Source organism: Urocitellus parryii, chromosome 2 (genome assembly GCF_045843805.1).
Source record: "Urocitellus parryii isolate mUroPar1 chromosome 2, mUroPar1.hap1, whole genome shotgun sequence".
Taxonomy (NCBI): Eukaryota; Metazoa; Chordata; class Mammalia; order Rodentia; family Sciuridae; genus Urocitellus; species Urocitellus parryii.
This window is the reverse complement of record NC_135532.1, coordinates 41,585,657-41,608,173: the sequence shown is the minus strand read 5'-3', so window position 1 is coordinate 41,608,173 and position 22,517 is coordinate 41,585,657. Positions and strand designations below refer to the sequence as shown.

The following is a 22,517-nucleotide window of genomic DNA, read 5'->3' as shown; positions in this document are numbered from 1 at the left end:
TTAGAGTAGAAAAGGTGTGGGCAGGTTAGAGATGCTCCTTAATTCACAATGGAACTCCACCCTGATACACCCATCATGAGTTGAAGATATCCTAAGTCAAAAATTCATTTGGCACGTCTCACCCATCAAACATCATAGCTCAGCACAGAGTCCTCCTCTATCTGTAGGGGACTTACTCCCTCGTGATCTTGGGGCTGCCTGGGACCTGTGGCTGCTGCTGCTGCCCAGCATCATCCTGCATGTTGGTTGCCCAGAGAAAGACCAGATTTCAAAACTGAATGAACAGGTTCTACTGAACGTGTCTTGCTTTCACAGCACTGTACAGGTAAGGAGTCATAAGTTGGGTACCATCTGCCCAGAGAACTTTGGAAGCAAGAGGAAGGGGGTAATGTTGGAGGGGGATTTTATAGTCCTTTTGATTGCTTCCATATTCTAGATGTATGGCTGTGATACTCAGGATACATTGAAGACGATATGCCTAGTGACTAAAAATCACCATGGAAACGTGTACAGAGCTGAGGCTCAACCTATATTGAATGACTCTTTACATTATTTACTTCTATGCCACCTCTGTAGTCAGAGACTATTACTTCAAACCATCATTTCACCAATTTAAATTGTTTTTATACCTAGGGTCTTATGTGATCTCAAATACAAGCAAGGTCAAGTACCTTGGTTATTCAGGTGGGAAATTTTGCTAACTGGCATTCCCTATGTCTAGGCCAGCAGGTGAAGATACTTAGTTTTGATGGAGGCTCTCCAATCCATGCTCACACAAGGGAAGATATAAGCAACAGGCATGGCAAATGTTTCTCACAGAAATTGTGACATTCCACAAAAGAATGGACTAGAAAATTCTAACAGAGTAAGACAATTCAATAAAATGACAGGATGACAATAAGTTTTTTTTCCAGTCATGGGGCCCTGACTTAACGCTGAGGGTGGTGATATTATGGGGTGAGGTTGGTTGAGGCAAAGAAGGAACAATTGAGTTAGTCCTTCCTTTGGATTATGGGATATGGTCTCTGGGAAGAAAGAGAGTGAGAAAAACTTTTGGATTTATTGGAACAAATTCCCAGCGCAGGTATTCATGCACCAGACTGGGTAGCACATTTGCTGTGTCTAAGAGCTACAGCTTGTGTCTTGGGATAAACAGTGATAGAGCAGTACAGTAGGGTAATGCAGGATTCCAAAACAGAGATCAGAGGCCTGGGTGTGGCTCATGAACCCCTCGGCTAGTTCCAGATCTGCATTCAGCGTGTTGCCATCCCAAATTAATATGCATTAAACAAGCTCAAGAAGGCAGAACAAGGAGTCTGTATTGAATCAGTCAAGGACCATAAATCCTGCTTGATAGGGTGTAAGAAAGAGTGACTTATCTTCTAAGCAGTTTAAAAGAGAGGGCTGCATTTTGTACATTGTCTTTCTCAGGTCACTGGTGGGTACATGGCAAGTTGTCCAGTAGTATCTACTGATATGCTTCAAGTTGGAGTGTATGGATTTAATTTTATTCATTCATTCATCACTTTATCAATCACCTTCCATGTGGCAGAAACTGAGATCCTAGTGATTAAATGATAAATAAGACCCAATGTCTGTCCCCTAAAGAGTACACTGTCTAAGGGAGGGTAGGCTGGAAAATAGACAACTATAAGACACATGTGATCAGTTCTATGGGAGACATAAGCCTGCCAGGCCGTGGATGCAGAAAGAGAAAAAATCTCACAGATTAGATGCCAACTGAGCTGGGCCTTCAAAGATGAATGGGATTGTCTTGACAAAGAGCAGGTTGCAGGTGGAAGAAAAGGTTATTCAGGTAGACATCAAGCAAGGACCCATACAAATCAGCACTATTGAAAACTACAAATAGCTCGAAATCCTGGGTCCATGTGTTCAAGGTCAAGGTGGGAGGGAGTGATAAGAAATGGCAGAGAAGAGGCCACTGAGCTAAGTATGTCCTGATCAGGAGTTTAGGTCTTAACATGAAGGCTTTGGTGGGCCACTCAAGGATTTTAAGGAGGGTGGAGAGGAATTTGATATGAACAGATTTTTTTATATAAAAAAAATGCCAAATAAGTGGAGTGAGACAAGATAGATTTAAGGCAATAGCAGTTGCAAAAATGCATATTTTTATCCCATTATAACCCCTTTGTAGAGATACAGATGGCTCTACACTGAAAACAGAATGGTTCCTAAACAGTAAACTGTGGTTGGAAATTTTACAAAAAGAATGATTTTACATATCATTTTAAAATATAACTGCTCTATATTTTGTGAGTTTATTATTGAGATGAATTACTATTGAGTATTAATATTAATGCAGTAGTATGATTAGAAACCACAGGGATAAACCTTAAAAACAATATGGTAAGTAAAAGAAGAGAGTTACAAAAGACCATATACTGTCCTGAATCACTTAATGACCGGATATATTCTGAGAAATGCGTCACTAGGCAATTTTACCATTGTGAGATTATCACAGAGGGCATCTGGATTAACTGAGATGCTATGCTATCATGAGGCTACATGATTTTATGGACCATTGATGTGCACAAGGTGGTTTGTTGAGTAAAATGTCACACAGCCTACAATGGTATATGAAATGTCCAGAATACAAAAAACCATACAGACAGAAAGTAGATTGATTGACAGGGGCTGGGACGAGGGAAGAATGAAATTAGTTGCTAATGAATATGGGTTTCTTCTCGAGTGATGAAAATGTTTCAAAATTAGAGAGTGGTGATGTTTGTACAGCTCTGAATACACTAAAAAAAAAAAAAAACGGAATTACACACTTTAGAAGATATGTGAATTAAATCTTATAAAAGTGTTATAAAAGATAGTATCAGACAGAAACTTCCTTAATAAGTAGTCTGGCATCATGTTTAGTGGGAAAATTCTGGAAACATTACTGAAATCTGGAACAAATCAAGAATGTTCACTATACTAAATTTACCATTCTACAAAAAGTAACCAAAGCAATTTGATAGGAAAAAAGAAAGACATAGGAATTTGGAAAGGAGAGAATCTACTGAGAAAATTATTATAAATATGGAAGAATTCAATGGAGCACAAATTTAATATTTATAAATCAATAATTTTATGTAGCTAAATAAAAACTAGTTATGCAAATTTAAAAAAAACATACCTAGGGATAAATTTTACAGGAAACAGTTGAAGTCTACAAGAAAAAAAATGTTTAAAATGCTACTGATAAACACAAAGAACAAATTGAGTAAATAAAAGTGTAACCTATTCAATAGGATGGATGGTTCACTATAAATATGTTGACATTCTCTAAATTTAATAAAATTATATTAAATATACCAAAAGATTTTAAAAACTCAATTAAATTGACTTTAAAAGTTTAAATGAAAAACAAATGTAGTCATAATGTTATTGAAAAATAGTGAAGGAGACTATTCAAACTGTAAAACATAGACTAAAGCTACAGTATTTAAAACAGTGTGGTTCTGGCACATGAAAAACAAAAGCAAACTGATAGAATAGCAGAGTCCAAAAAACAGATGCAAACGTGCATGAGTTTATTCAGTAGGTGAAGCAGAGTATAATTAGCAATGAATATTATTAGAGAAGAGAATCTCCTGACCCTCCCACCAGCTTGAAAATCTGCATTGAGAGTGACAGAGAAGTGAATGGAGACAATTTAGGGACCTAGAGAAGACTCAGAGTGCATAAAGTTTAAGTCAGGACACAGCTCTAACCTGCGGGATCCAATGACTAGAGACGATGGCATTCTGAGTTGGTGTCAATATGGACAAAAGCTAGAAAGAATGCCCACCAAATCCAGCCATTGACAATGCATATGCCCAGTACTGTTTCAGCTCACAAGAGCTATTGTTCAGGGATTTTGTGAGTCCAACTGCTAAACACACCCATTATTCATTAAAATTAATGATGTGGACTTACAATTAAATTTATTTAGTCAAATAACTTATTAATTGTAAGTTAAGAATATAGCAAATACACAATATTCTTTACTTTTTAATCATCTTGCTACACTTTTTAATCAGCTTGCTACATTTTGCCATTACATATGATCTTGAGATTTTTTTACATATGTATAAGTCTGTATCTGTATCTGTATGGTGGAATTAGTAAATAATGATAAGCATTGACTCCCAATGTCATGTTCAATGATGTCACATGGGTAGCTTGGAGTTAGCCATGGCAGGAGAATTTATACTGTGGAAATTGGCAACTGCTACAAATCAGAGCATGATTTTCTGTTTTGATTACCTTGAGTAGAATGAAAAAAAAAAGTGATGGGGAAAATGTTAATAAGGCAAAATAAACTTCAAAGTGTGCTGTACGTGTTGTTGTTGAACAACACAGAAATTTGAGAAAATATTCTAAATCTGTCATTTGATTCGGCAAAAAAATCATATTTTTCAGTAATAAAAATAAGTTGACATGAATCTTTGATGTTTCACTTTCATTTTGTTAAAAAGAGAATATCAACCAACACATATTGAAGTCACACGTGTTCATTGGCAATTGGTGACTTCTTTAATGCCCTGGACAGTCATCGCTGTCTGATTTTGTCAAATGATGATTGAATTGCAACTCTAAGTTGGTTATGGATACAAGAGTTCAGCAAACCTAATTGAAGACATTCTGTGTGGGTATGTGGAATTTAAAATAAAGAGTATAATATATTTGATTAGTATTAGTAAATTGTGTTGCACATCCTTTGTATCAGTAAAATTTGTAATAACTTATGTACATGTATGCATGCATACCTTTCTCTCAAACAGCCAATTGCTAAGCATGTGCCAATCATCTGTTCATAGGCTTCCAAGACTTGGATCCAACTCTGGGAAAAGTAGGGAATCTCCAACTTGGGTAAGATTGTTTCCACCCTTGATGGAATGGGAACTCAAAATACATATTCAATTCTGTTTTAGAGAAAAGAATGCTACTTTTATTGCCCATCTTCAATTATGAATATGTTTAGAATTTGTACCCATTTTACATCTGAAAGAGCTGAATTGGGTAAGGAGACCCTGAGGCCAGAGTTTATGCATTAGGCAGAATTACTCACGTGGGAATGAGCAGGCTTCCAATCCTGTTGTAACAATATTGATGATCCCTGCCCAGTTCTAACTCATAAAAGAAGCTGATGTGGGTCAATGAGTCCTGAGGTGGATGTAAATCCTGGGCTGCCTTGCCTAACCTCTGACCTTTTAGCAGTTGCTGCCTTAAGGTAATTGGCTGAGCTGCTGGGAGTTAGGGTGGGGGGAATGAGGATGTTGGGGGCTCCATAGAACTGAGACCTTTAAATAGACTCCATAATTTTTGCTCCACACTTATGGCTACACCAGAATTTATAGACTACGGGTTGGAAATCATTACAAGTACTAGATGTGCTTTTTTGTGTCCACAGAACAATGAAATAAGAATATCTGGACGTTGCAACAGATGCCCCAGATAAATTGTGTGTGCCCACTAGACACCAAGAAGCTGTGTCTCATGGAGGGATGGCCCCTGATAACAGGCAGAATCATTTGCTTTGCTGCTCTAAGGAAAGTTTCAGTTGAGGGTATCAGTAATTTGGACCATCTTCTAGTCTGGCCAACACTCAAATCAGGGAATACTGTGCTGAAATTCCCAAACTGCTTACCAAACAAGCCCTGCCTTTATACTGACCCTAAATGTTTACAATGAATTGCTTTTTAAAAAAAAATCAGGATAAAACTGTACATGCATGATGTGAACACACTTATAAAAAATCATCAAACTCATTGCAATAAAAATTATTGAACACAACAACAACAGATCTTGGTAACTAACTCTGGGAATGCTTCCAGGCAATTTCTTCTTAGTGTATTTCTATGTTTCACAAGTGTCTGTACAGACCATATTACTACTTTAATAATTTTTTTAAAAACCCAAAACATTATTTTTAAAATAATGTAATTGAGTGTAGATGTAAAACAAAGCAAAACAAAATCAAAACAAAATCAATCCTCAGCCGTTCATGATGAGGCCTGTCACTTTGCCATGGGCTCCTTGTTGAAGTTAACTCTGACCCAGAACCCCTCACTCCCCATCCCAGAGTGCTGGGGCAGAAAGCTAAAGGCACAGTTCAACAAGGGTAGCTGAGCTCAGACAATAGCACAACCAACATCCTGGACCCTGAGCTCTCTGCCATCCCCTGAGAGATTCCTCGGGATGCTCAGCCCTACCTGGACATTCCAACCCAGGCTAGTCAGCTGAAGGGATGGATGAGCTTCTGCTTAGCACCAGGTCTGGGTGAGGAATTGTTTGTATCAGGAGCCTCCATAGATCTTGACTTTTGTGTGTGTCCACTGGCTGATATAGTGCCCCTGCAAACCACTCTGGATACTTAAAATCCAGGAGGCATTTTTCAAACTGTGTAACTAGAGCTGGTGTTGGTGACTTAGGCATGGGGGTATCAATGTGTCCTGGAATCAGAGCAAATCACACTCTGGGAGGTTAAAAAAAAAGAATTCTGAGACAAGGACCAATTCTGAGACTGGAATTTTAGCCCAGTGCATTTGCCTGAGACTGGTGGCTTTTCTACTGCTGGGCTTGCAGTCAGGGACATAGCCTTAGAGAAATAATATGCTGCTATACTATGTAACCAGTGGGAACCTAGAATTGATATTCTACGAAAAATGATCAATTTGAACAAATTCTACAGATAAAATCTTGCTCTTTTGTTGCTGCCAATCAGGTACTGACAACTCTGGAGAAACGAATAAGTAAACTTCCCCTGGTCCTCTGGCTCACAGTGTGCCTTTCCAGAAAGGGCCTAGTATGGACTTTTCAGAAATCAAGATAGAAAAAAAGAGCATATACAGCTTGCATGCTCATATCTATTTGTTGGATTCCATGAAAATATGGTTGAAAGATTGTTCTAATAGACCTGAGAGAGGCGAAATAAGGAAGCAGGTAAGAGAATGAGTTAGGAAGGCTGGATTTGAGTCCCTAGTTAGTCATTCATTCACTGTGCAACCTGGGAAAAGGTGTTTACCCTCTCTGGGTTTTATCTACAAAGTTAGAACAAAGGTAGAACTTCTGTCACAGGGTGATTTCAAGAATTAAAAAAGCTTCATATAAAACCCAAGGACACTACCTGGGATATAAGGGTTGGCGTTGCTGTTGTTGGTGGTGATGAGGATTCTTTTCTTAACAAGGTAGGATGGGTTGGTTGGGATGAAAGGTGATGATAATTGGGACTCAGGCCACAGCCGGGGAAAGAGAACATTTCCCAAGAGAAATGAATGTATTCAGCCTAACTAGGTTTTGAAAGCTCTGTAATTAGGCTTCATTGATAGGGAATAGGCTGTTCTGAAAACGAACTTTTAACGACTTCTAAATGAAAAAGGGTGACAATGTCTTTGCAACTCAGGAGGCCGTTTTTGGATCCCGGTGCAATGAAGTCATGGCATAGGCCTGGAGGTGACGGCTTCCACTCTTAATCCCTCCAATTTCTCTTTCCAAGTGCCAGGAGTTTGCTGTTCTGGGCTTTGAGGGCCACCCCTATCACCTCTGCTGATCTCAGATCCCTAGATCTGAGGTCATTTAGAGAAACAGTCTTGTGAAGGGAAGGCCGTTCTGTCTCTGGGGAACCGCAAAGCCTCTGGCCTGTTCCAGTTATGAGAAAGGGTCTGCCTGAGCAGGAACCTGTACTGCAATCCAGTGGGAAGTTGCTGTCTGGACTCTGCCTGACACATTCCTTCTCGCCTAAAGCCATCACCAAAAGGGCACCTCCAGGAAGCAATGAACATGAGGAAGGAACAAGCCAGTCACACTGGGAGCAGACCCAGGGACTCTGAAGAAGAGCTACCAGGGGGTCCCCAGGCTCTTCGATACAGACACTTGGCCTGAGGTTGGCAATGTAGGACCAAGCTTGGGAACACGCACCAAGCTTTCTGGTTTTCACATCTCATCTTGCTCTCACCCAGTCCCCAAGAGAGGACAGAAAAGCCCTCTGAGCCCATTTAGACAAGGAAACAGAGAGGTTACATGACAGGCCCGTGGTCCCAAGGCTAGGACTTGACAGGCAAGGAACAGATGTGGCCCGATTCCTAGTGTATCCTTTTTTTTTTTAAATTTCCAACAGGAAGAGGCTAAAAATAGTACCTGCTAAAGAGCTTTCTCCCAAAGACTCGAGGCACTATATTAAAGATATCCCATTAATCCTCACGATCACTGGGGAGCAGCAGGTAGCTAACATTATAATGATTATAATGATCATTATCATGACGTGGAATCACTAGGGGCCTGGGGTACAGCTGCCTTAATGCCGTGCTTTCCTGTGATGCATATGGGGTTCATATATATGTGTATACACACACACACACACCATCACCACTACCACCACCACCACCAACAACAACCAACAACGACAACCAGATGAGGATACTCTTACTCAATGTTAGGATGGGACCTGAGACCCAGCAGGAGCAAACAGAAAATTTGTTTCCTGGGATCTCGTTTTGCTTCCTGGGCTGTGGAAACCAAACAGCCTCTTTCCCACCAGAAAATTTCCCAGGATTTTCTGCTGTGCCTGTGGCACAAAAGTCTTGCAGATGACACACACGGGAACAATTAACTCAGCTAGGGCAAGCCTGGGGTATCTTCACAGGCTCCAGTGCAGGGAGCAAACAGAGGCTGAGAGTATCCCCTGGGCTGGAAATGTGAGGTAGATCCCTTCCCAGGAGAGGGAAAGAAGCCAGCACATGGAAGCCTAGCCGGGCGGGGGTGCCTTCTGTGTTCCTGAGATGATGGCAGAGCTGTTGGAGTCGGGTCCTCACCAGACATTTATTTTACACAGTTCTGGTGACTGGAACTCCAAGATCAAGGTGTGGACAGAATGGAGTCTGGTTAGGACCTGCGTCCTGGTTTGCAGATGGCATCTCATTGCTGCATCTACACATGGTGGAAAGAGAGCTCTACTCTGTTTCTCTTCTTTTCAGGACACCATATCACCGTGAGGACTCCATCCCCATGCTTTTATTCACACCTACCTACCTATCACCCCCAAAGCCCCATCTCACTGAAGGTTAGGATTTCAATGTCTGAATTCTAAAGAAATGGGGACATGTGGCCCATGACCCTCGTGCATCTGTTCAAGAAGCGTTTTTGGAGCACAGTCCCCAAGGAGCTACAGTTCACTTCATTGATAGGTAAACTGGCAATTATGTGGAAGTGCCAGATCAAGGGACAGGCACTGGTGCCAGGGGACATTTAACAGAAAAACCAACACCATCTCGGGGCATCAGGAAGGCTTCTGGGAGGATTAGCAAAGATAAGGAAGGGGAGCAGGCTTGAAGGAGTAGTGATAACCCATGCAAAAAGGTGACGCCACCTGTATAGGCTTCATCTCTCTAACCCAGATTCTCAGTCCCTTCCCACAACCCCACACTGAGCCTCCTTGGATGCTGGGGGAGTCACGAGTTTGTCTCCAAAGATCCAGCAGAAATGAAAAAATTGATCATTGTGGGTTCTTCTGGGGAGGGGCATTTCAACTTCCTCGAAGTGATTGATAGAGAATTTTATGTGTCAACTTGGCTAGGCTACCATACCAGATATTTGTTCAAAGACTGATCTAAATGATGCTGTGAACATAATTCTTAGATGAGATAAGCATTTAAATCAGTAGGCTTTGATGGAAGTAGATTACCCTTTACAAGGTGAGGGCCAGTTGAGGGCCTCAAGAGAAGACAGACAGATTGAAGTCCATCAAGGAAATGGGAATTCCGCCTCCAGCTTGTCTTCAGAGTCAAACTGTGGCATTAATTCTTTCCAGGGTCTGCAGTGTCCCTCCCTCCCTGCCCCCTTACAGATTTGAAGTGACCAGCCTTCATAAGTGCATGAGCGAATTCTTAACGTCAGTCAATCAATCCTCTCCCTCATCTATATTTACAGTCTATATGTGTATATGTGTGTGGGTCTTAGTTCCTTCCTGCTGCTATAACAAAATATCTTAGATGAAGAAATTTATAAATCACGGACATCTTTTTGTTATAATTCTGTAGACTGGCAATTCCATGATCAAGACATCAGTAGACTAGGGCCAGGCAACTTCCTTCAATCCCTAAGAACATGAATCCCAATCATGAGGGCAGAACACCCCTGTCTTAATCACTTTCCACAAGACCCACATCTTAATACTGTCACACATATGAATCTGTGGGGACACCAGCATTCAGACCATGACCGTGTGTGTGTATACATGTGTACGTATGTCCAGTCAGTCCTCCATATCTATGAGTTCCATATCCATGGCTCCAGCCAACCATAGGCTGGAACTGTAGTCACTACAGGACAACAACATCGGTGACTGTATTGAACACAAAGAGACATTTTCTTGTCGTTAATTCCCTCAATACCACGGTATATCAACTAAGTATTAACATCATGTCATATGTAAGTAATTAGGAGATGATTTAAAGTACAGGGAAGATGTGTGTCATTTCTATGCAAATACTATGCCATTTTAAGTGAGGGACTTGGGCATCTTCAGAGTTTAGTATCCACAGAGGTTCTGGAATCACGGCCTTCAACTGCAGAGGGGCAGTTGACTGCACCTGCCCATAGTCTGTTCTCTGGAGAACTCTGGCTAATCACTGCACAAGGCTAAGCACTCCAGGTTGAAATGGCTCCATCTCACCCCTAGGAAAGGCCACACTGTTTGGCTTTTCCTGATGACGACAAGTGTTCACGCTATGATCCAAGAAGGCTTTGTGGGAAAACAAAACAAACAAACAAACAAATAAACAGACAAATAAAAAACCTGAACTGGATTCTTGCCTCAGCCTCATAATGAGACTCCAGAATGCACACAAGTCCATCAGTTTTCTGGGATTGGTGTCTTCTTTGGTCACACAGCTGACAGAGCTTCAGGTGACATGGCAGTGGTGGGGGGTTCCATTTAATAAGAATGACAACAGATATCATTTATGCAGTCAGTATTTGCCAGGAGCCATGCCCCACATTCAGGCACAGTCTCATTTATTCTCACAGCAAAGCCATGAGTGAAGTAGGCATCATCAGCCCATTCTAGAGGTGAGGGAACTGAGGCACAGGGACGCTTAGCTGTCATGCCCTGGCTCACACAGGAAGTTGGAGGCAGGACTGAAACCAGGACAGCTAGGTCAGGCCCTTCTCTACTTCATGGCTCTCCTGCACCTTGATGGAGACCAGACAAGCTAAATTCACAGCAGCAGTCTAACTGGGGTTTCTGTCCCATGCCACTCTGTCACCCTGTTCTAGGGATCCTCTCCTCTGTTCACAAAGACCACAGAGAAGGATTGGACTGAAATCAAGACAATGATGGATGATTTATTGGGTGAAATACGGTAAATCCCAACCAAAGAAGAAAAGGTGCGTACAACCCACTATGTATTTCGGCTAACATGTAGACTGAAAATAATGTGCATCTATTTTTAAAAATCCTGTTATAAATTAGAACAGCTGAGTTTTAAAGCCCTTGAGGTAGGGCATTCATCTGAATGTAAATGTCAGCATAACCCTCTCGACAGCAGCCCGCTCAGGCCGCAGCCTATAATTATGCTTCCTCTAGGTAGAATGTCACGGCGCTCCACCCACCCTGACATCAGGGATGTTCAGCGAGGGCTTCTCTCCACACAGGCAGCATTTAACTGCTTCTCACCTGCCCGGGGACAGCCGAGCCAGTGTGATGCTCAGAGTGCAACAGCTGTGGGGGAGAGTACTACTGTAACGCATGTGCCTTCAGGTAGCAGCAGTCACAGTGGTGACAGCGACAACAATATGCTGAGTGCTTATTACCAATCAGATAATTATTCTGTTGGATCTGGCAACGTCATTTAATTGGAAAGGGGCAATCCTATGCAATGACTAGGAATCCAAACGAGGCCACCGAAATCCCATTGCTACTACTTACTATCTACTATCTACTTAATTTCCTCATGAGTAAAACAGTGGCCTTTCAGTATTATGGTAAGGATTAAGTGAGTTAATTTATCAAAAGCATTTACAATAGCATCTGGATCCTTGTAAGTGCACATTTGCACATGCACACGTATGTAGTTGGACTTACATATCTGTGGCTTCCACATTCAATCATGAATCAAAAATACTGAAAAAAATTGTCCATGCTAAACACATATGAACTTTTATTCTTGTCATTATTCTCCAAAAATCAATATTGTGGCTATTTCCATAGCATTTACATTGAATTGGATATTTTACGTAATCTAGAGATGATTTAAAGTATATGGGAGAATATATAGAGAGTATATGCAAGTGCAAATCATTTTATGTAAGAGACTTGGGCTTATGGGTATTTTGGTATCTGTAGGGGGGTCCTGGAACCAATTCTTGGGGGATACTGATGGACAATTGTATACATGTGTGACAAGTTTATATTTATGTATGTGTTTTTGCTCCTCCCGATAGTCCTATGAAGTGGATATCATCATTACTCCCATTTTAGAAGTGAGAATAGAATCTGAGTCTGCTGGAGCTGGGCACCCATCCACTCACCCAGGGGCTCCAGTTTGCTGTGTGTGAGGAGACGATATGTTCAGTGGAGGCTGCAGGTTCCCACCTGCATCCCTGGTGACTCCATCCCCCAACACTGCAATGCCTTCCTTCAGCAAATTCCCACAACTCTCTCCAGGAACAGGTACTGACAAATGATGGCAGAAATTGGGGAAATCCCCAGATGCCCAGGGGTGAGACAACTCTGAAGCATGCCTGACATCCTTTCCCATGGGTCTCAGGTGTCTTCACCCCAGTTGCCCACAGTGGCACCCTCTTGTGCATGTACCTTATGTGGCTTCCTTTGTGTCTCTGTCTCAGGTTCCCATTTCCCTACCAACATTTCCTGAAATCTCTTGCCAAGTAACCTATTTGCGTTCATGTCCTCATCTCAGGGTCTACTTCTGGGCGAATCCCAATTAAGACATGCAAACTTATGCATTTGCTATGTTTTTGCATGTAGTTAGGTTAGATAATGACTTAAAGAGATAATTAAGTGCATTTGTTTCCTATGGTACTATAACAAATTTTTACAAGGTTGATGGCTTAAAACAACAGAAATGTATACTCACATTTCTGGAGGCCAGAAATCTGGTTTCAGTATCATTGGGCCAAAATCAAGGTGCTGGCAGACTGCACTCCCTCTGGAGGTTCTAGGGGACACTCCATTCCTTGCCTTTCCCAGCTGCTGGGGGCTGCCAGCATTCCTTGGCCTATGGCCTCATTGCTTCAATCTTGCTTCCTGGACATGTACTAGGGTGCTAGGGACATGTGAGCTCATGAAACACAGTCCTTGTCCCCCAGCTGCTCATACTCTAATGGAGAGATGGGCAAGAAACACCACCTCTACAAGGTGCTGGCTAAAGGCTGAACCAGAGCCATGAGGAAGGTGCTGAGCAATTGAAGGGCACATGACTGAGCCTGGGCAAGACATGGAGGGCTTCTTGGAGGAAGGGACCTCATGCCAACCCTGATGGAGAATGTGACAGAAGTTAATATTCAACACAGCAGACACTGCCAGTGACCACTCTGCATCCATTTTCCCCACTTTCTCCAGAAGACAGCCTGAGTCGGTTGGGGATCTGAGCGGGGCTAGACACTACATGGCCCTGCCTTCCATTCAGAGGGGGTGGCCATGGAGAGGTAGTGGGAGTCACTGGATGAAATTTCTGGAAAGCTCTTTAATGGGCAGCAGCCTCAGGCCACATGCCCTTTAGCCTTTGCCCTTCCTCCTTCCTCCTGCTGCATCATGGACGTGATGATTTGCATTGCCAGGTCAGCATTTGAGTCAAAGACACGGAGCAAGGAATCCCTGTGCTAGAAAGGCCAGTGTAGAAAGTCAAAGGACCATGGGCCCCAGGGGCCCTCTGTGGTCATCATACTCTCCGGGGACTGCTTGCACCAGGTTGTTTTAACATGGCAGCCCAGTAAACCTCCCATAGGCCATTGCTTGGATGGTTCTGTCGGGTCGTGTTTGCTGCTGGGCTTCACTTCCAGCAAATACAAGATGGGAAGAACATTCGAGTATGAAAAAAAGAACCCTGTGCACTAGTTCACAGACGCTGGAGGCCACAGTGTACCTGGGAGCTGCACACCGTTGGGCCTGACTGGGTGGATGGTCTGACGGGGCAGATGGCCTGCAGGCAGAGCGAGGCTCACTGGGGTACTCAGAAGATCATCAAGGGCCTCTGCAGGAAACCAGTAACTCCACATTTAAAAATATAGAGATCTATTGCAAAGAGGAAGTCAGACTTTGGAGGAGTAGACAAAGGCATTAGAAAAAGCTGGGATTTAGGAGAAACCTATTTACTGGGTGACCAAGCAATGTGGTATGGAAACAGTTTTTCAGCTGCTCTGTTGTCAAAGACCCTGCACGTCAGAGGACCTGCTCTGGCCTGCCTTTACTGTGTCCACCTCAGGGGCACGGTCCACTGTGACCTTCTAGATCTTGCTCCACAGACCTAGTCCTTGTTCCCAAAGCCCCAAACCCACTTCCGGAGCTGGCAGGGCCTCTACCCTCCTCCGTTAGTTCATTTGTGCTGCCGTATTCGTGATATCATAGACTGAGTGATCTACGAAGATCAGAAATGTATTCTATCTCCACACGAGAGGCTGAGAAGTCCAAGATCATGGTGCCTGCAGGTTCAGTTGTCTGGTAGGGGCTGCTCATTGCTTCTGAGATGGCTGCACCCCTCAGAGGGGTGTGCATGGTACATCCTCACACCACAGAAGGGCAAGCGAGCCACACGTCATGGGTGAAACCTCTTTTATAAAGGCCTTCACTAAAGGAGGCACATTTGCCACCTATTTCCTTCTTAAAGGTCTGGCCTCTTAATCCCATCCCATGGGTCATTAAGTTTCAACACTTGAACTTGGAAAGACTCGTTCAACCACAGCACCTCTGGAGGATGGGTCATACCCCACTGTGCCGCCCCTGAGCCAGGAGAAGTCAAGAGGCTGTATTGACTCAGGGGATGGAGGAAGCTTTGAAGTGTGGTCTGGGGTGCTCACCCCCATGTTGGGGAGTCTCTCAGGGTGTGGCATGGAGCCAGGAGTTGGCTGAGAAGGGTGGGTGGGCTCTGGGCAAGGGGCTTGCTGTCCTTACACGGCCACATCTGCTGAGCAACTCAGAATCTAGGAACTGTGATTTGGACTTGGTCTTCCAGGTTGTCACAAGGCTGTGCTTATAAAAGGTAGAAGAGAGTGTATTTTGTGTTTCTTAGCTTGATCTATCACTGAAGTGTGAGACGACTGGAATGGAATGAGCGGCACTGACAGCAACTCCAGAGTGCTAGCCCCCTTCCCACCACCCCACTCTCCTTCACCAAGCTCCCACACCCATCCCCTGTCTGCCCTGAACTGCTTCTGCAGGCGTCTCTGGGTTACCTGGGGCTTCCCTCTCCCTTTTGCTTCAGGTTCTGGGGCTCTCAGAGCTCCAGGTTTTACCAGGGAACGTAGTTAGGCCTTACCAGGTGCTGCAGTTCGAATAGGGTGTGTCCTCTCCAAAACTCACATGGAAACACCATCCCCTTGTGAAATAGGAAGAGGTGGGGCCTTTAAATGGTGATTGGAGCTCACTCAGCTCTCTGAATGAATTGATCAATTCATGAGATTAGTAGATGGATAGCCTTTTTTTAATGGGTTATTGAGAGAAAGGATTTGCTATAAAAGGTAGTTTGGCTGGGTCTCAGACTCCTTGTCTCTATCATGTGATACCCTGCGTCACCCTGGAATTCTGCCAGGAAGAAGTCCTTGGACTTATGAGCCCAAACCTCTTGGCTTTATCACTTACCCAGTCTGAGATACTCTGATATTGATCCCATAGAATGGACTGGAGTAGCAGGGAGCCAGCCGGCGGCTGGGCCGTTTCTGTGGAGTCCCGGCCTTTCCCCTTGTCTAGGAGCCTGATCCCTCCACTGGTCCTCTGCAGGTAACGTTCTCTCCTCCCCTCCTCCCCAGACTTTCTTACCAAGCTCTCAGTTTTCCCCTCTGCACTTTGTACCTGTGATCCATGCCATTATGGGATGGATTATATCCCCCCAAAGATGTTCAGGTCCTAACCCCCTAGTTGTAATCCTACTTGGAGACAGGGTCCTTGCCAATGATCCATTGTACCTGAAGACAACTGGGTGGGCCTCGATCCAATAGGACCGGTGTCCTTACAGAACAGGAAAATTCAGACACAGGGACAGACACACAGGCACAGGAAGGTGATGTGAGGACAGAGGGAGAATGCCATCTATCAGCTGAGAACTCTGAGGCCACCAGAAGCTGGGAGAGCGGCATGCACAGACTTTCCCTCACAGCCCTTAAAGGGAACTAACCCTGCTGTCACCTTGGTTACAGACCACCAGCCTCCAGAACCCTGATACATTTCTGTTTAGTGTCTTAATTTGTAGTATTTTAAAAAAAAATGTGTTTTAGTTGTTGATGGACCTTTATTTAATATATTTACTTTTATGGGGTGCTGAGAATCCAATTCAGTGCCTCACACATGTTAGGCAAGCATTCTACCTCTGAGCCACAACCCCAGCCCAATCTGTAGCATTTTGATACACATCAGCCCTAGGGCCACTAGTATAGGTACCTCTTGCCCATGTAGCATTTAAATCAAAGGCCCATCACATACACGTTTGCAGGACAGTGGTCCCCCAGGGTTATACCGGAGCTGAAAACTTGCTATCACCTAGTGATGCAGTAGCTATGGTAACAGGAAAATACAGCACATATAACTATGTCCGGCACAAAATACCCAACAATGATCATAGATGACAGTGTTACTGGTTTATGTACTTATCATCCTATATTTTTTATTATTGTTAAAGTACACTCCTTCAACTTATAAAAACAAGTTTACTGTAAATTGTATGCTGTATTCTGCTGGCAGCAGTCTCATATTTCTTGTTTACCAAGTCTCTTGATGCATCAAGAGACCACACTGAGTGACTTACCTGTTCCATCTAGGTCTGCGTGAACACATGCTATGATGGTCACATAATGAAATCACCTAGCAATGCATCTCTCAGAACATAGCTCTGTATCTTATTAAGGAACACATGGCTGTACTAACAGCTGCATCAGAGTATGTTATATTTATCTGAAACTTTTGTCTCCACAACGAAATCATCAGTTTCTTAAAGGCCTGGACCATATTGGCCCAGGACCTAGTACAACACCTGACACAGTTAAAAAATGTTGGTGCCATAACAAGAATCAGACTTCAAGGTGGAAAATCACCAGGAAGAATTTTAACCATTGTCCTAATTAACTACAAAAAGGTACTAATTATGAGCAAATATTATGCAAATGATTCTGTGCTCCTCTTAATTATTATCATCACATAGATGTGCATCCCCCCCAGGAAAATACTAATAACTGTTCTCAATTATTGAGTTGATAATCAATGAGTGTGGGACAAAAAGGCAGTGAAGAGATGGTTTGTTGCCCAGCAATGAGGTAGGGAGAAATGAGAACGGGTGTTCACTGAGAACTATCTGGAGGTTCTTTTTCTCATGCTGAATTGATTTCTGGTTCTTATCTTTCAGAACCACCTTTTGTGGAGCACAAATGAGGGACTGGATACCAGCTGGGCATGATTTATGAGGGTCATCTGCGGCCAGCACGGGGACTGCTCTCATCTGTGTGTTCCTAGCTGGGACTACATGCCTTTGCTCTTATGTCACATGTCCCCTGCTGCAAGTGACATGTGTACCCAGAAACTAGGCTTCTGGAGTCATGGGTCCCAGCTCCCCAGCACTAGCCCTGAGATCTGACCAGTTGCTGAGATTTGACACTTTTCTAAAGACACCAGGTCTCAACTGTGACCTGCATAATATCCTGCTTCCATAATTCAGGAATAAGGAGCAGAAAAATTGCAGTCTTTCTGGTATGTGATTTGGGGACTTGTTCTTCAGCTCTGATATAATTTTCTTAGAGGTGAACATATCTCCCCAGTAATCATTCATTTCCAAGTATAGTAGGCAGCATATTACCATTTGAAAACAGACTGAGCTAAGAGTACTTATTTTGCAGCTAAATAAACTGCATTTGAATTTGAATCTTTTCTGATTTCATCTCAGCTCCAAATTATCACTCAAGAGTGATCAATACTCTGAATAAGTGAGCTACAGTTTTCATTATCAAATAAACATACAGAGTAGGGGAAAAAGCAAAAAATGATATTAATAATGATCACCTCTGGGCAGTAGGATGTTTGGTGATTTTAATTGTTTATATTTCTAATTTTTTAATTTTGAAAATGTACATACATACATGTGGAAGGCAGGGATGTTCCTTTTCCAACAGTGGATATCCTCAGATGACAGCTGTTTACTGCATGGAAGCCGGGTACACAGTCAGAGCCTCATCCTCATTCTGAAGCAGATTTTAAAGTAGCTGTGTTCTCATACCCCTCCTCCAACCCCCATAACCTGCAGCCCCTGCCTTAGATATATCTCCATGAGGCTCTCTTTATTTCCTTTATTAAAGAGCAAATGAAGTCCAGAGGCCACCAAGTCATCCACAGAGGTTGATTCTCCTTGGGTCACTCAACAGAGAAACAAACACTCAGGGACTCTTCTATTTTTTTTTTAAATATTTTTTTGGTACTAGGGATTGAACTTGGGGACACTCGACCACTGAGCCACATCCCCAGCCCTACTTTAGGTATGTTATTTAGAGACTGTCTCACTGAGTTGCTTAGCGCCTCACTTTTGCTAAGGCTGGCTTTGAACTTGCAATCCTCCTGCCTCAGTCTCCTGAGCTGCTGGGATTACAAGCGTGCACCACCAATTTAGGGACTCTTAATCCCCTGCCAGACACAATGCTCCTCTTTCAGTTAAACCCGTCCCTTCTGGTAGAGATTAAAGCTACTGGCTCTTATTTATACCTCAGTAGAAGGAGGACACCCATTGCACAATAGTCCTGGGTCGATTTGAACAGTAAATTATTACAACTAATATTTACATGTTGCTGAACCGTTGTGGCCTCTTAACTCTGGTTGCTCAATTCAACTGCCTGGGGAGCTTTTACCAAAGCCACTGCCTGGCACACCCCAGAGTGTGGATCAGAGCCCCTGCAGCCGGAGCCCTGTGAGAAGTCCCCAGGCGATTCTAATATGCAGCTGGTGCCAACAACTGCCACTTCGTGTTTAGAGCACTTGTCCACTATTTCTGCTAATCCTTGGAACTGCTATAGGCAAGGCGAGTCTGCCCTATTTCCCCAGGCAGGTCTTTTTATAGCTACTACTTTAAAACCTTAAGTCACATTCCACTTCTGGAGTTTTTTTCCAATTTCTTTTTCTTTCGTGAAATCTACAATGGATATGCCTTCCAGCTTGAAAATTCTCCAGGTACCCGAACATAAACTCTCAGCCCTTGAGAGCTCCATCTATTCTGTGATTCCCCAAGCACTGGAAGCATTTTGGTCTCGACTTTTGCTATCCCACAACATCGGGAAGCCTTTCCTTCCTCTTTAGAGCCAGCATTAAATGCTTTGTGAAAGTATGAGTCCAATTGTTCAATCCAGTGGAATCATGAGGGTGTGGATCAAAGGCCTGAGCTATGACTGTGACCTTGGGCAAATTACCTACCAGCTCTCACCTCCGTGGTACCATTGAAATCACATTTTTAATACTCTCCATAGTAGCGAGGTGCAGTGGTGCACCCTGTAATCCCAGTGGCTCCGGAGGCTGAGGCAGGAGGATCACAAGTTCAAGGCCAAACTGAGCAACTTTAGGGAGGCCCTAAGCAACTTAGCAAGACCCTGTCTCAAAATCAAAAATAGACTGAGGTTGTGGCTCAGTGTTTAAGCACCACTGGGATCAATTCTTGGTACCAAAAAATAAATAAATAAATAATCATAATAATCTCTATAGTAAGTTCTACAAAGCTCAACTATGTGTTTCAGCTCTTTGGTCTTCACAATGCTAATAACTTAGGGGGAATTTTTACATCCCATTTTACATACAATTTATATTTAGAGGTTTAAGTTAACTTAAGTTTCAAAATCACATGAGTAGTAACTGGCCAAACTTGGTTTGAAGTCAGTTCCTGTTTGTTCCAAGCCCTTTGTCCCTCTGTGCCATATGAGGTTCTTTCTATAAGTGTCGACCATGTTCCCTGCATCAAAGGGCTGTTGGAAAGACTTACTGTGATGAGGCCCTGTTGCAGGCAGGGGACCTATCTGCTGTGGCTATCAATAAAGCATTGCTTTATTGATACCAAAAATAAGAACAAAGAATGACCAAAGTGGAGTAGGATACATTCCACTCCATAACCTGTCATGAAATTTTTCCCTCTCCTAGATTCTACGAGCTCAAAGCATCTGAACCTGATCTCATCTAATTAAAGCAGAACCTCTAGAGGGTGGGATCCAGACTTCAGCATTTCGTCTTTGTTTAAAGCTTCCTACAGGAGTCTATTATTCATGCAGATTGAAAAACACTGTTGGAAAGAGACCATGTGTGTTTGAAGCCCTAGACTCAATCAGGCTGGCACATAAAGAATATCCTTAGAAAAATGATGCACCCAGAGTTGAAAAAAAAAATCCAGGTTAAAATCCAGCTTTAACACTTATTAGAGAAAGGGACTTAATCTCTTTGAGCCTCAGAGCCCTCGTTATCAAAAAATAAAAACAAAACAAAATATTTGTCCTCTACTATCTCCAGGGCTGTGCTAAGAAGCGACAGTGATGTGCTCACGCGTCCATGCTCGTGAAGTGACACGTTATGCAGAGAGAAGGCAGTGTGACAGTATTATAGGTGCTTAATAAATATTTATTGATCTTCATGAGGTCTTACCTACCCATCTTTTCTTCACCCTTAAATATGAAGCTGGGGGAAATAAATAAGAAATATAATTGCACCTCACACTTCAGGACTCCCTAGACATCTTGCATTAATAGGTCTCTGCAGCTTTCCTCTAAGTGCTAATAATTCCTGGGCGTTTTGATGGTAGCACTTTCTCCCAAAGATGAATTGACCCCAGCTAAGAGCCAGGCTCCTTCCCAAATCTCATTACAATCAGCCTTGATGGCAGTCAGGCTTCAGAATGTAACAAAATTAGAGCTTTTAAATCATTATCTCAACTCTGGGAGCATCACGTTAATAAATGGGAATGTGGATTATAGAGACAAGGCAGGGAGCTACGGGCAGACACGTTGGCGACCACGACGCCACAGCTTCACCCCGCACTCCTCTCCACAGAGGGGAGGGAGATCAATTTCAGCTCACCCAGGAGCACAGCTCCCAGTCCAGCCTGGGGCCCATTTGAGCTGACCCTTCTACTTCCCTGTACAATCATCCTCCAGGGACCCACCTCTCCCATCTCCCTCTCCTGCTAAAGGTAGGAAAAATAAACAAGTCAGTGTCTTTTAGGGAACATCCCTAAGTAAGAGGTGACTTAGGAGGCAGCATTTTCTCTGCTGCAACTCTTCTGTCCTCTGCTGCATTTCTGAGCTTCTGAGCATCAGTGCACACCTGTCAGAGGTCGGGTCCCAGGAAGGAAGCACCCAGAGATGACAATTCCATTACACTTCTGCTTCCCATGTCTCTTTCACTCAGCCGCGTGTCCCACTTTCTCTATGGTGTGGGCCCAAGTACTTTCTTTTCTGGATGTCGTTGCCACCTCTAACAGGTCTCCCGCCACCTTCCCGCCAGGATGTCCTGGCTGCCAGGGAGCTCTTCTCCCTGCTCACTTCCCCACCAGGGAGTTGAGGAGCATCCAAGGCAAGGTCCCTTCTCAAAGATCTTTGTGTCTGGCCCTGCCCTGTCCCGTGGACAACTCTACTCCCTGCTCCTGTGTTTCCTGGCTGCATCCTCCAAGATCCAGCTTTCCTCCAGACCTTGGTAGACTCCACCCAGGTCCCCCAGCACCTAGAGGACTCCGTCTTCCTCCCCTAACGCCAACACTCACCCCATGTCTTTGTTTCCTAGTTTCTCCTTAGACTGTGCCTAGAAGGTGTTTCCCCCTGGGCCTCAGCTAGGTTCTTCCAGGGATAATTCTTTTCATTCCGATTCAAGCCAATGTGTCACTGTTCTAGAGAAGGGTTTCCTGGATGAGCCAGTCTATAGAACCTTGCTTGTTTTCATTCTTTGTAAAACATTTAAATATATTTATTTATTTATTTATTTATTTATTTATTTCAGTTCCTTCTTGGACTGGACAATAAATGCTATGAGATCAGGAACCTGTTTCTGTCTTTCACAAATACATCCCCAAAGCCCAGGACAGTGCTGGGCACACATTAGGTACTAAATAACTATTTGGATGGATGAATGGATAGATGATAGGTAGATGGTAGATGGATGGATAGATGGGGGGGTGGATGGATGGAAGGATGGATGGGATGGATGAATAAGTAGCCTTCTCTGCAAGTCCTCCTTGATCTTCCCAGCTTGCCCCTCGTCCATGTTGCTGCATTTACCATGTTTAATGGGCAGACACATAATCACAACTCCTAGCACAATGGACATTGTTAAATATATATATATATATATA

General features: G+C 43.3%; 1 protein-coding gene across 1 annotated transcript in view; it reads right to left on the bottom strand.

The window, feature by feature from the left end:
- The window catches only part of Siah3 (siah E3 ubiquitin protein ligase family member 3), a 62,152-nt gene that overhangs the window by 22,047 nt on the left and 17,588 nt on the right, over window positions 1–22,517 (bottom strand). The window lies entirely within an intron of this gene.